The following is a 12,664-nucleotide window of genomic DNA, read 5'->3' on the forward strand; positions in this document are numbered from 1 at the left end:
CATTTGTTTAATTTGTAACTGAATGTTTGCCATTTCCAATGAATCAAACTGTATCTCAGGCAACGTTGAATGCTTAGCCACCACCATAATTACCTCATCTTTTTGCATTTTGTCAGGTAATGTCAACTGCATTTGTTTTTGGCAAATCTAACAGTCTGCTTTTAGTCTCTGTCTGTAAAGGACTGTGTGTGACCCTCTCCACTCCCCCCCAAAACATCAGAGCCTCTGAAAGAACCATTGTCCACAACACACCCCCGCCACTTAAACTGGAATACCACACCTAAAAAGCAACCACATTACGCTCACCCCTCACTATCTTTGAGTTCACTAAGCCAATCCAATAGATAGACTTTTATCTCCCTCGAGCCCCCAATTTGTTATGGGGCAGGGTTTAGAGAACCCCAAAGTGTATCATGGAGTTCACCTGACCCACAACTTTTACTAGATTGTGATATTGGGAGCACATGGCCCACTCTACAGGTGTGGTACAGCAGAAATGGAAAAGTATTTTTTAAAGCAAAACAATGTTTATTCTATGAACTCAAGTTAACCTTTTTAAAACATACAGTGAACATCTTAGCAACCATTAATTCAAATACAACATCCAAAGAATACAACACTAAGTAATCCTTAATAACTTCCCAATCAACATGCAGAAGACAAAATAAACACCTTTTAACAGAAGCACATCAGGTTTACATTCATTACTGAAAACATTTATAATTCTGCATTCACCAAATGATCAAGAGATAGTCGTTTCATGGCAGAAAGATCAACAGTACACCTGCTTTGTCTGGCTTCAGCTCCAACACTGAAAACGAAACCAAAGAAACACAGACAGGCTCAAGCTTTTCTCAAAGTGAAACTAAAAAGCAGAGCCAGAGCTCAGCTCCACCCACACTCTGTCATCACTGCAGTAACATGAGCAGCCAAACATTTCTTAAAGCGACATTCTCATGACAATATCTCCTGACTCCACTCAACACATCTCAGTGTCTCTCCAGCTTTCAATTCATGGGCGTCATTCTCCAACCCCCGCCGGGTTGGAGAATCGCCGGGGGCTGCCATGAATCCCGCCCCCGCCGGTTGCCGAAGTCTCCGGTACCGGATATTCGGCGGGGGCGGGAATAGGGCCGCGCCGGTTGGCGGGCCCCCCCGCTGGATTCTCCCGCCCGGATGGGCCGAAGTCCCGCCAATAAATTGCCTGTCCCGCCGGCGTGGATTAAACCACCTTTTGAACGGCGGGACAAGGCGGCATGGGCGGGCTCCGGGGTCCTGGGGGGGGGGGGCGTGGGGCGATCTGGTCCCGGGGGGTGACCCCACGGTGGCCTGGCCCACCGATCCGCGGGCAGGCCTGTGCAGTGGGGGCACTCTTTCCCTTCCGCCTCCACCACGGTCTCCACCATGGCGGAGGCGGACGAGACTCCCTCCACTGCGCATGCGCGGGAAACTGTCAACGGCCGCTGACGCTCCCGCGCATGCGCCGCCCCGATATGTCATTTCCGCGCCAGCTGGCGGGGCAACACAAGCTGTTTCCGCCAGCTGGCGGGGCGGAAATCCCTCCGGCGTCGGCCTAGCCCCTCAATGTTGGGGCTCGGCCCCCTTTGGGGCGGCGCGATGCCCGTCTGATTGGCGCCGTTTTGGGCGCCAGTCGGCGGACATCGCGCCGTTTGGGGAGAATTTCGCCCCATGTCTTTTTTTTGCCTTTTTTTCCACGGTAAACTATTTTTGCTAATCATATATGCTGTTATATCTAATTTAATATGGATTAGGGAAGAACTAGCACAAAATCAACTGCCTCAAGAACCAGCATGATGAGCAGTATCTGAGTCTATTAGAAAGCAGCAGGTAAAGTATACAGCTCAAAGGTTATACCCAAGCCTTATAGACCAAGATCGTTTCCTTGAATAAATATGGACTGCTAGATCAGGAGACTCCAGGTGAGCTGATGCAAACCTCTGCAGTCTCGTGCAGAACCAAAGGAATGTGCGTTCCCAGTAGCTCTTTTGCCTTGACACTGGCTCCTTTCAGTCTGCTACAAGTGGCATTTCCTGAATCTCCCAGTCAAAGGTACACACACCCAGAACTAAAGATTTCATCATCATCTCCATTGGCTTCAACATTCAGCAGGGGAGGACCTGGGGACTTGTAACAGTGGCTGACTTCCCTCATACCCCTGGTACTGTTAATGGTACATAAGTTGTCATCAGAGTACTGGATTACTATTCAAAAATAGAAAAGGACTCCATTAATGTCTGGGTACTTGAAATATGATCAATTGCAACATTTATCCAGAGAGCCCAAGTAGTTTTAATGATTGGATGCTCAACCAGCTCCCATCAATGTGACAGGATAGTAGTCACCCCAACACACCTGCACAATGCAAGTAAAATCCACCAGTTTAATAGTTGAGTAACTGTAGAATTGCTAAAGCCGAGATGCAGGTGTCTAATGGATCTGGAATTCCCAACCACGTGTCCCACAAAATAATCCCCCTCATCACTGCTGTACATTGCACAACGTTGTCAAACATAAAAGCAGCATTTGGAAGAGACCTAAATGGTCAAACTCCGAGGGAAGTCGTAACAATGATTATAGATTATGAACAGTATAATTTAATTTTATGAATAATCACAACACTAGCATCCAGCACACTCAGGTCTGATGTAGTATTCAGATGCAAATTAACACTTCTCAAACTTCCCAACCTGAGAAGTACTCCATTGAGAATTTTTCCACTAAATAGATAAGCCACCCTTTTGGCTTTTCTGAGCAAGATTACCAACGTAATGCCAAACCAAGCCACACCATGGTGAATTGTCTATTGTTCATTCGCCCCTACCAGAAATTGATTATGACTGCCCCAAATTCATTTCATAGAAGACTCTTAGAGGCTGTAGAGAGGTTAGTGCATGTCGGAGAGAAGAATTGACTTATATCAAGGACAGCTTCATTGCACAATCCTTCACTAATACATATTTCTGACAAGCTTAAGACAAAATTTATTAGGAAAGGTATTTCCATTGCTCATTTTTCATTCATGGTGTCAGATTAGCTGTAATGCTTGGTATAGACTTTATGATAATGCCGCACTACAAATTGATAAAAGCTATTGTGTTCAGCAATATTGGGAATTACGGCATAATATTGCAAGACATTTGATGTTGCAGTTATGCAATCCTGGTTCATATTTCATGCTCATAATATATTAAACTATATATCTAACTTTTTAAGCTATTGAAAAAATATCAGACAAGTCGTTGATGTTCAGTGGGAACACTGTCCTGGCCCCGGTTATATATAGCTCCAACCTTCCCTACCCTCCTTTATGCAGCAGAGGACACAAAAAGCATGCCTAGGAGAAAATCAGGAGGCAAAAGAATGAATTTAAAACAATCATTATCATTAGAGATGAAGCAATGGGAAAACAAATGGAACATAAGGAGTTCAAATTCACGGGACATTTTTCTTTGGGTCTTAAAAGAAGTTTCTGCAGAAATAGCAGATACAATGGTTGTAATCTTCCTAAATTCCTGGATTCTGGAAAGGCGGATTGAAAACCACAAATAAAGCACCACTGTTCAAGAAAGGAGGGACACAAAAAGCAGGAGGATTACAGGCCAGTTAGTTTAAGGTGTGTGATTGGGAAAATGCTTCAGTCCATTGTTGAATAGTATTATGATTTTCTAAAGTCAGCATGGTCTTGTGAGAGGGAAATCTTGTTTGACAAATTTTGAGATGCACCAAGCAGGGTGAATAAAGGGGGAACCAGTAGATGTAGTGCACTTAGATTTCTAGAAAGCATTTGATATTGTGCTAAACACAACGTAGGAGCTTATGATGTTGTGTTAATATATTAGCATGGATAGAGGGCTGACGAACCAACAGGAAATGGATAGTCAGGATATATGGGTCATTTTCAGGATGGCAAACTATTATTAGTGGAGTGTCACAGGGATCAGTGCTGGGAACTCAACTATTCACGATATATATTAATGACTTGGATGAAGGGATCTACTGTATCAGTCAAATTTACGGACCATATGAAGAAAGGTAGGAAGGGTTTGTTTTTGAGCAATGCTTGAGTAGGTTGGGCCTATACGCATTAGTATTTAGAAGAATGAAAGGTGATCTTCTTGTACCTATATAAGATATTGAGGGGCTTGACAGAGATATTTCTTCTCATGGTGGAATCTAGAACTAAGAGAAACAGTTTAAAAATAAGGGAAGTCCCATTTAAGACAGAGATGAAGAGGAATGTCTTCTTTGAGGATCATTAGTGTTTGGAATTCTCTTCCCCAATGAACAATGGAGGCTGTGACATTGTATGTACTCAAAGATAAGTTAGTCAGATTTTTGATTGTTAAGTGAGTCAAGGGCTATGGAAGCAAGCAGGAAAGTGGAGTTAAGGCCATGATCAGATCAGCCATGATCCTACCGAATGACAGAGCAGACGAGAGAGTGTGTGGCCTACTCCTGGTCCTATGAGGTTCTTTGATTCAGCTAGCAGCAAGTAAGGCTGACTGGTACAAGAAGTAAGTTTTATCGACACAGTCACCTCCAAACAGTCTGATTTTGATAAATACTGAGTGGAAGAGAATATGTGTCGTGAAAATTATAATAAACAAATTCCTCGAGGTTCGATTTAAGGAAATTTATTTACACAAATATATTTGCGGAGAGAGAGTTTTCCAGCTGCAAAGCCATTGCACTGCATTCTGAGATTCGATTGAAGACTGCATGTTTTTATAGTCTGAAATAACAGCTTGAAGTAAACAGGCATGTTTATATTCAATAGACCTTGGAAAGTACGTAAGGTGAAACATGTAGTATGTATGTTCTTGCCCTTGGCTAAAAACAACTCGAGTAGACATTTTAATATCTTTCTGAGGACAATGTGATTTCATAATAAGGCCGAGACCAGAATATTAAGCAGTATTTCATTTATGTTACCTGACCTACTTCTTTTCATTCAAAAGCAGTGTTGAAATATAGTCAAGCATTTCCCAGCATGCTTCTAAGTTGGCAACTCGTTAATTTCCATTCCACAATTCCCTCCTTGTAGATCTTTTGATCAACACCTTTTAGTAAATTATCGTGTAGGGTGCGTTATAATGCAAGGGGAACGGACGTATGACAGTTCCCTGCGTGTTATGAGCCTGGTAGCAAGGAGGCAAGGTGGCTAGGGCTGTTCCCGTGTTCGTACAATAAAAATATCTTGCGCAACATTAAAACAGTAACCATACGACAAACAAGATTACAATGGTGATTATAATCCAGAACACAATCCTAACGATCCTAACCGCCCAAAGCCAAAGTCCTCTCCCTCATTTTCATGTAATCTTGTCACCTCTCTACGAATGTGATCCACCAGATTATCAATTTTTTCTGAGTTATCAGGGATGTACGTGCAACAGTCACTTCCAATCAGGGCACAAGTGCCTCCCTTTTCAGCTAACAAGAAATCAAGAGCCATTGTTTCTGCAGAGCAACCACTCTTATAGCGACCATCTCAGTTTCTATCTGGTTAACAGCTTCTGCAGTGACATTAGCTATCTGCTCGAGGATGTCTCGTAGTTCGCATGCATTAGTGGCTATTCCTAATGGTGGTATCATTATTCCCAGCATTTGTGCCCATGTCATAATACTTTGTGTCGTCCTATGATGGGGATGGTCCTGCAATTGCTGAATGTGATGCACATAAGTGACTACATATCCCAAATAGCAGGAGCCTTCCCAATTTTCTGGTATGGCCACAGATAAAATACGTGCCATTATATGCGGTCAGGTTCCCTTTACTATCAGTCATCATTAGTCTAATCGTTCCCCTTTCCAGGAGCCTCCACTAGTTTGATTTTCAACTCCTGACTAATCAAAGATGAATAATCCTTCAGCTGTAAGGTGGAACATAGGGGGTTGCCAATTCAAGGTCTGATCACACTGACTCGTGCCTACTGAGTGGGTCCCATATGTTTTATTCTTAAAGCATATACTTCCTTTTGGGACTCCAGTATAATTGGGAAGGATCAACCAGGGCGATTGACGTGTTACATTAAACCTAGGCCCCCACCATTCCTCAAACCTATCCATATCGTATCCAGCTAATCTCCAAAATATTCTGTGTATCTTCACCACGTCCTGTACTATTTTGTCTTAGAGCCCATTCTCCTATCTCTTTACGGGGGAATGGGATAGGTCGCACAGGGAAGCCCTCTCCCAAGCATCTGGGAATTTGTGTACAAACCCAACAACTGAATTTATTTACCCCCTCTGTGTATGAGTGAGACATGTATATTAAGGTGTTAGTATGCAGTTTACGCTCTACATGATGTTGGATTAATATGATAATACATAAGAACAGTAGCGCCATCATTCTCTTCAGGTCAGCGTTTCACTAGTACTCTCAAAGTTCCGTATGACGTAGTTTACACGAGTTGTGTGGATCCCATCTGGCTTTTCTTTTCTTTTGAACTAGTGGATAAATAGAAAACAAAAAAAGTAATCCTGCCGACTACGCCAATTTGTTGTGGAAATTATAATAAAGACAAATTCCTCGAGGTTCGATTTAAGGAAATTTATTTACACAAATATATTTGCGGAGAGAGAGTGTTCCAGCTGCAAAGCCATTGCACTGCACTCTGAGATTCGATTGAAGACTGCATGTTTTTATAGTCTGAAATAACAGCTTGAAGTAAACTGGCATGTTTATATTAAAAGACCTTGGAAAGTATGTAAGATGAAATACGTAGTACGTATGTTCTTGCCCTTGGCTAGAAACAACTCGAGTATACATTTTGTTATCTTTCGGAGGACAATGTGTTTTCATATTAAGGCCGAGACCAGAATATTAAGTAGTATTTCATTTATGTTACCTGACCTACTTATTTTCATTCAAAAGTGTTGAACTATAGTCAAGCATTTCCCAGCATGCTTCTAAGTTGGCAACTCATTAATTTCCCTTCCACAATATGCTTGAAGGTAAGTTATACAACAACTTGTACTGACCTATAACCCCATGTATCGTCATTGAGGTACAATCAAAAAACGAGGAAGAGGACTGATGAGAAATCAAAAGATTAATCAAATGTGAGTTTTAAGGAGGGTTTGTAAGGAGGCAAGGAAGGTTATTCCATCATGTGCAGACCATTTATAGTGGAGCAAAGGGAACGTACAAGTGACAAGAGTCAGAGGAATGATCATTTTGAGGAGGGGTTGGTAGGCCTGGAGGAGCTTATAGGGACGAGGAGGGGTGAAACCAGGAAAGAATTTAAACAAGATTAGAATTTTAAATGAACTTTTTGGGATTGAGGGCCAGTGTAGCAGAGTGAGCACAGGAGTGATGGGTGATCATAGATCATGGAATTTACAGTGCAGAAGGAGGCCATTCGGCCCATCGAGGCTGCACCGGCTCTTGGAAAGAGCACCTTACCCAAGGTCAATACCTCCACCCTATCCCCATAACCCAGTAACCCCACTCAGGGCAATTTTGGACACTAAGGGCAATTTATCATGGCCAATCCACCTAACCCGCACATCTTTGGACTGTGGGAGGAAACCGGAGCACCCGGAGGAAACCCACGCACACACAGGGAGGATGTGCAGACTCCGCACAGACAGTGACCCAAGCCAGGAATCGAACCTGGGACCCTGGAGCTGTGAAGCAATTATGCTATCCACAATGCTACCGTGCTGCCAAGCATGACTTGGCATGGGATAGTCTACAGGCAGCAGAGTTTTGGAATGTGTTTAAGTGTACAGGAAATTGAGAGATTAATTAAGAGCACTAGAAGAGTCAAGTACAGAGATGAAAAAGGAATTAAGCGAAATTATATTGTTTTCCTCCAAAACATCATGATTATACCACAAATACCATAGATGGGTAATCCTACTGTTTAATAAGCACGTTTGCCAAAGTTGAGAGATCCAGTGGGATGTTTGGGAAAAAATATGAATTTTTTTTCACTTCGCCCAAAAGATGAACGGCCTCGCATTCCACTCAGCACAACTAAAACAGATAAATATATTGTACTGAAGCAATGAATGGGACATTTTGGGGAAAAGCTGTGACAGGAACTGCGTTAATATTGTTATCAGAAATCTAGAAGTTTAGATACATGACATTGGCTTCAAAGAGATGAGGAAGTATAATGGTAATAATGATGTGGACTAATGATGTGGTAATAATGAACTGCTAAATGAGAGCAAGTACTTCAACAGACATTTGGTGAGAGTGGGAAAGAGGTGCTAAAGGAGGAAGGAAATAGAGTAAATATATAATTATAATAATTAGTTAAATCTAAGGGGATAAATTAACTAAGTAGAGGACACCAACATTAAAGGGATCAGAATTGTATGAAGTAAAAATCTGCCTGTATAAATAGGCGTAAGGAATAAAAAAGCATATACCATATTAGTTTGCCTTTCAAGCAAATGATGATATAGCTGAGAGCCTATTCCTGTGACCATGTGGAAATCCAGGATACTCTGTTTCCTGGATAGACATGTGCGCAGGAAGTACCGTTGGCTACTTGAGCTCAAGTTTTCTGAGCTTGAAGAGTGGCAGGAGTTTCAGCAGGTCGTAGAGAAGGCTGATACTGTGGTGGATTCAAGATCTAGTCTGCAGGCCTTGGCGGTTCAACCAAAATGTAGAGCTTTATTTTGAAGATGTTAACATTGCAGGCTGTGATGTTAGTCAGCTGATGCAATCGTTTGCTTAAAGTTCAGCTGCAAGCCTGCTTGTGAGGAAACACTATGAATACACAGCATCCCCTCCCCCTTTAGATCAAAGGTCCCTGGCACAATAAACAGTATAACATTAACAATCAATTAGCAAAATGAAAAGTCAATGAACAACAAGTCGATACGTCAGGCATTCCGGGTGTCATCCTTCTCTCTGTGGGTGTCGGTAAAGCTCAAGCATCTGCTTTTTAGCACTTGGTGCAACCTCTGGTGTCTTTGGCTTGGTGTGAGCATCGTCAGCGGTTATCTTAATCAGAGACAACGTAGTGATGAAAGGTTGACTCGATGTTTAATTCGCAATTGAGGTGCTGTTTTCATTGGTTCGTTAGTGTCAAGTTCTCAGGAATCCAAGTTGTCTCTTGGTACAGCTGGATTTGGAATCTGTTGGTTCTGCCTCCGGTGGATTGTTTCTCGTCACCAAAAGTCGTTCCACATGCCAGCTCCATATTACATCATCTCAGATTTGGGCCTTGTAGGAGACTGGTCCTGTCTGTGCTAAGATGGTGGCAGGAATCTACTTTTCACTTATGGTATAATTTCTTGCCAGAACTTCTTGACCCTGGCAAAAAATACAATGTTTGGTCGTGTTCTCCTACCCTTTGACCTGATCTTGCTGCTTTATTGCAACAATTTATTTCGTCTTGGGTGCTTTTAGCAAATCGAAAGCTGTGCGTATTTGATGTTTAACCATTCGTATCGCCGGAGAAACTTGGGTGTTGAGTTGTAGCCACCTAAAGTGGCCAACTCCCGATTTAAAATGGCGAACGGCAAAGGCTAATGGGAAAGTCAGCCAACAAGACAAAAACCAGCAGCTGCAGGTTTGCTGTGTATTTACCTCTGCAAAAACCAGACATCGATACCAGCGACCAACAACATAACAAAGTAAACAGCCATCTGCATACTGATGAGCAATCCCCGGGAACAAAAGTAACATTTTGCCACACAAAGCAAAGCCAGACTCCTCGGCGCCAGCAGGAGCCAAAACAAAGGAGGTGAACGAGCACCTCAAGACCGTCCATCGATCAGGGAACCGCTCCAGTGTTGGAGAAAATCGAACTAAGCGATTGGGATCAAGTCCAATCACTTGGGACCAGGTACAGGGTCCGCCCCGAAAGGCGGGAAGCCCCTGGGGACTATAAGAGTTGAACCCCAAGTTCAAATCGCTCTCTCTTCACCGCTCTCTTCTTCCTGCCCGGGTCACCCAGCAAAAGAAACCACTATTGACCGTGACCGGTGCAGTGACTCCAGTGATCATCAAAATCGTAAGTCTTAATTCAACGCTCGCTACGAGATAGGCGCTCCTAGCTACCAATCCGTACCAACTTCGAATCCCGCAGACTCAGAACCCGAACGAAAGGCCATTTGTTCTCCTGACCTGGTGGGCCAGTTCAAAGTTAAGTTTAGGCCTGTTAGTTGTAGAAGTAGCTTAGACGTAGAATTTGTGCATGAGTAGCGATTACGGTGTATAATAAATGTGCTTTGATTTAAATCTTAATAATCGGTGTATTGGATTATTGATCATTACTCGGACTTGAACCTCGTGGCGGTATCATAAAGATACCTGGCGACTCGAGAGCAAAGGTAATAAAACAGAGCAATTGAACCAAGGAGAAAATCAGCAACAGAGTGCGCAGTGCTCCTGTATGTGAGCAGGAATTGAATCAAAAGTTTGAACCATGTTCTCTGGTTACATTTATCGAGTGTTTCGTCATCTGTACAAAACATTCTGCCAGCCCATTTGTGACAGGGTGATCAGGGGTGGACCAGATGTGTTGAAGTCTGATATCCTTCAAATAGTTTATGAACTCTTGAGATATGAACTGCGGCCCATTTCACTCAGCAGTTGTTCAGGGTAACAAAATCTGCTAAAAATTTCACCCAATCTCTCAGTTGTTTTCTCCGATTACGTTGACTTCATGATGGTAACTTCAGGCCATTTCAAGTGAGCATCGACTCAAACAGGAAACCTGTGCCCTTCAAACGGTCTGACATAATTAACATGTCTCTTCTGGCCATTTCATGCGTGCAACAGGGCTAATGGCAGCAGGTTCCATCTATACTTTTGCATGAGTCAAACACATTCCTGCCTTCTCAATTTTGGCATCTAGCCCTGGCCACCAAAAATAGCTACTGGCTATCTCCTTCATCCTTGCAATAGCACAGTGGCCTTCATGTAATCTCTTCACCTGTGGACATTATGTGGGAAACCACCTCCCCAACCCCATAATGTGATGCGTCACACACCAGTTGCAGGGGTAAATTTGGATCAAAATATGTCAGGACATCTAATTTGAGGAATGCCTCTTTGGCTTGCGTGAATGCTTTCTCACATTGATACCCTCATTTCTACTTTTTATTTTCACACAGTAGGTTGTGCAAGGGTTTTAGAATAGTCACCAGATTAGGGACAAATCTTCAATAGTAATTTAGTAAGCCTAAAAAATGGGTTGACATTTTGAGGCGTAGGTGCCTCAGTAATGGCTTTGACTTTCAACAGTCACTTTTGCAATCCCTTAGCGTCATTTCAAACTTTTTTGCCCGAGATCCATTTCTACCAACCGGCCATCCTTCGGGACCCACTCCAACCGACCTTGGCGATCCGCGCCTCTCGAACTTCATGACCCATTTTTGCTTACTTTTAACATGACAGATAAGCCTGCTTAGTCCTTCCGATCTCACTTGCTTTGTCATTCAATGTTGCATTTCTGCAAAGGACTTCAGCTGAAGATCTTACTACACCTGTTGAAAAGAAAATCAAGAGGTTTGTCCTTGAACTTGCTATGCTTAGTCTTGAAATGCCTTTTGAGGTTTTTAATCTTTCATTTGTCAGTACTTCCCTGCACATAACACACACAAACTTTGCATCCTGATGTGCAGTGGCATAATTAATAAACCCATCCTTCAAGAAATCATCTTTATACTGCTTTGTTCCCGTTTTCAGCTTCTTCTTCATGGGTTATTCAACCAAAGCCCTGGAGTTCATGCCAGCAGCTACAAAATGGAAGAATCTCTCTTGTGCCCAGAACACGTGACATCAGTGTATGGGGTGCATGACCTGCTCTCTGCCACCGCTTCTGGAGAGAGATTCCATTGACTTTTAAAACAATCTGCTCCTGGGTCAGTGCACTGATGCCAGGAGGAGGCGACCTTCCTTGCTGGGCCGGATCCAGGCCTGCACACTGCTGAGGGCCAGTCATAGCACTTCTTCCTGCGATCGGGAACGGTGCGACGCTCCAGACACTCGCCCACAGGTCACAACCCTGACTATGAAAATGACTGGATTACATGACCCAGATATTCAATTGAAGATTAGAAAACTTGACATTAGTCTTTTTGGACTCTTAATTCATAACCTTCTAATCTCTGGAGTGTGGCATCTCAGTTGCAGAGATGTTGTTCCTCACTCTTCTCAGTAACTAAGATGTCACTCAGGTAACACTGAACTCCGTCTAATTTGCTTAAGATTTGGTCCATAGCTCAATGGAAAACGCAGGTGCTGAAGTGATGCCAAATGGTAATCTGTTGTATCAAAATAACCCTTTGTGTGTCACAATTGTCAAGAACTGCTGTGAACTTTGATCCACGCTCATTTGAAGATATGCTTGTCGGAGGTCGATTCAACTAAGTATTGGCCTCCAGCCAACCTGGCGAATAGGTCATCAATCAGGGGTAGCAGAGGGCACTGTTCTGCAGAGCACAGGATTAATATTTTTAAAATCACCACAAATGTGTACAGAAGTGTCTTTTGTAATCACGGGTATGATCAGCATAGCCCAATCACTCAATGTTAACGGGTTCAAGACTTCCCTTCTGACCAATTGTTCTAATTCTGCCCATACCTTAGGTTTAATTTTGTATAGTAAGAAGTTTTACAACACCAGGTTAAAGTCCAACAGGTTTGTTTCGATGTCACTAGCTTTCGGAG

General features: G+C 42.9%; 1 pseudogene; it reads right to left on the reverse strand.

Moving 5' to 3' along the window:
* The window catches only part of LOC140418112 (rho-related GTP-binding protein RhoG-like), a 32,791-nt pseudogene extending 20,578 nt beyond the window's left edge, over nucleotides 1-12,213 (reverse strand).
* Nucleotides 12,214-12,664: the final 451 nt, after the last annotated feature.

This window comes from Scyliorhinus torazame, chromosome 5 (genome assembly GCF_047496885.1).
Source record: "Scyliorhinus torazame isolate Kashiwa2021f chromosome 5, sScyTor2.1, whole genome shotgun sequence".
Classification (NCBI taxonomy): domain Eukaryota; kingdom Metazoa; phylum Chordata; class Chondrichthyes; order Carcharhiniformes; family Scyliorhinidae; genus Scyliorhinus; species Scyliorhinus torazame.